Here is a 3,134-nt window from a genome sequence, read left to right on the forward strand (position 1 = left end):
CTACCCCTGGTGTGACCGTCTATTGTACTGTGGTGGCTTACGTATTGCTTTGATGCATGCAGCTATATCACCAGTATTGAATAGATACAAAAAAGTGATGCACTGTTCACTTTTGAGGAGTTAGACACGGAAAACATGTAGATCCTTTTAATCGGTTCCCTCTTTCCAACCTACCGTCCCTCCACCCTCCTGGAATTGCCACTCATACCACTGGTCTTGAAGGAATCATGTGCCATGGATTCTCTGTGTTTCCAGTTACTATCTGTACCAGCATACATCCTTTGGTCCAGCCAGATTTATAAGGAAGAATTGTGACCATGATAGTTGGGGTGGGGGAAAGCATTTAGGAACTAGAGGAAAGTTGTATGTTTCATCATTGCTACATTACACCCTGACTGGCTCATCTCCTTTCTGAGATCCTTCTGTAAGGGGATGTTCAGTGGCCTACAAATGGGTTTTGAATCTTCACTCTGCACTTCCCTCTCATTCACAACGATATGATTTTTTGTTCTGATGATGCCTGATACCTGATTCCTTCGATACCTCTTGATCGCACAGACTCGTGTGCTTCTTCCATGTGGGCTTTGCTGCTTCTGAGCTAGATAGCCGCTTGTTTACATTCAAGCATTTAAGACCCCACATATTATATCTATTGATAGCCGGGCACCATCAGCTCTCTTTCAGTTTAATAGAACAAAGTATTCTTGCATTGAGGGAGTACTTGAGTAGAGTCCAATATCCATCTGCTACCTTAATACTAAACCTATAAATATATGCACATAGATCTATTTCCCCATCCACATATATAAATATATTTACATATGTAAATGCCATTATTTAGACCTCTATAAATGCCCTTTGCCTCCCAGCTCTTTCCTCTATTTCCTTTGACTTTCCTCTTGTCCCACTATCATGCTCAGCCTTCATTTGTGTTTCAGTAATTCCTCTCAGTTACATTATCCTTGATCATGCCCTACCAGGCCTCCTACACCCTCCTCACCACTGATTTGGATCACTTGTTGTTCCCCTGTTCCTGGGTTTGTTAACACCACTGCCTTTCTCCCCACCTCCTCCTCTCCCATGTTCCCCCAGAAATGTCAGCCCCATTGTTTTCTCCTCCAGATTGTTCAACCAGCCTATTTCATTTAGACAGACCTGCGGAGATAATAACAGGCACAAACACAAGACAGAGCAAAACCAAGCAACAATATACAACAAAACAACATCGACAACAAACCAATGATAACAAAACAAGAAAGGAAAGTTTGTAGTTAGTTCAAAGCTTTTAGGAGTGTTTTCCAGTTCAATCTGATGGGACACCATGCCCTGGTCCCAAAGTCCACCTTCAGCATTCTCTGGGCATCTTTTCGGTCTGTTTCCTTGCTGTTCTGTTGTACCCCCTTAGTGTTTTGCCTCGGTGTGGCAGGATCAGATTGGGTGCAATTCCCACACTGTGTCTCCAGTGTTGTCCAGGGGCTAATTTTTCAAGTACTCTACCTGTTCCTTTTTCCTAGTTTGTGTTGATCTGCTGAAACCTGTGAACCTGTTGCTATTTGAAATCCTAAAGTTTCTAGCATTACAGTAAAATACAAACCACCCAGTATAACAAACTGATAGACATCCAGTGCTGTCAGAAGAAGAAAGACAGTGTATTCATTGTCGAAAGGAATATTTCAAGATTTATCTTGAAGCACAATTATCTGTAATAGGATAATAGCCATTCAAATACAGGGGAGACCAGTTAATATGACTATTATTCAAATGTACACACCAACTAAAATAAATGAAGACTTCTACAAACTTATTCAACCTGAAATTGATCAAACATGAAATCAAGGTACATTGGTAATTATTACTCTTGAATATGAAAGATGGAAGCAAGGGGGGAAACAGCGTAACTGGGAAATATGGTGTTGGTGACAGAAATGATGCTAGAGATCACATGATAGATTCTGAAAGACCAATGATGCTAGAGATGCATGATAGAGATCACATGATAGAATTTTGAAAGACCAATGACTTATTCATTGCAAACCCACTTTTCCAGCACCACAACTGAGAACTGTTTGTGTTAGCCTCACCATATGGAATACACAGCAATCTAATAAACACACCTATGGGAAGAGACATTGGAGAAGCTGAATATGTTCAGTCTACACAAAGCCAAGGACTGATTCTGTTGTCAGTGAAGTATATAAATACAGCATTTGATACTTACAGAAGAATGCACAAATCTGTCTTCTAAGAGTTAGAGCCCCGATGCTCTCAGAAGAGACGATGGCAAGGCTTCATCTAACATACTTCAGACATGTTATCAGGAGTGATAGTCCATGTCATGCATGGTGAAGTAGAGGGTCAGCAAAAACACGGAAGTCCTTCAAGGAGATGCATTGATTGAGTGGCTACAACCATGAACTCAAACACAACAGTTGTGAGAATGGCCCCAAGCGGGGCCATCTTTTGTTCTGTTGTTTGTAGGATGACACGGAATTGTTATGGTTTTGTGACCATTTCAGTGCAGGGGTCTTTTAAGCCAATCACGTATGAGATATAAAAGAAACAGATTGTCACAGAAGTAAGCAAGCAGATTGGGGAAAAGATCTAGCTTCCCTGGAGCTCTCTAAGGAACTTTGAGGAGAAAGGGGTTTTTTGCCCAAAGGGGAAAAGGAAAACCTTCCTCTTGTGTTTTTGCTCTGAACTTCTCCACCTTTCTGAACTGTGGGAAAATAAACTTCAGTTCATTAAACCACCCACGTATGGTATTCTGTTATCATATCAAGAGGAAACTAACACACTATTTATCTATTGATTCATAGTGGAGCCTGATCAACAGGGTTTTTTTGGTGATCTGTATTTTCTACAAATAATTAAAAAGGATTGTTATTGCATTATTGCTAAAGCTAGTTTGAATTAACAATAAAGCATTGTTCAATCAACTGTAGTGAATGCCTGGTTCATGAATTCTCATTTTCATAAGTTTTAATCTTATTAGCTATAAATATTTTGGACATTAAAAGTGCTTGGTGTGTAAGCAGTACCTCACTTTTATAAGGACTTCACTAAAAAGCAAAGAAAACTGTTTTGTTCCATAGATAGCTTCCTAAACCAAAGAAGTTTTGAAGGTGGCCTTTAAT

Source organism: Tenrec ecaudatus, chromosome 6 (genome assembly GCF_050624435.1).
Source record: "Tenrec ecaudatus isolate mTenEca1 chromosome 6, mTenEca1.hap1, whole genome shotgun sequence".
Taxonomy (NCBI): domain Eukaryota; kingdom Metazoa; phylum Chordata; class Mammalia; order Afrosoricida; family Tenrecidae; genus Tenrec; species Tenrec ecaudatus.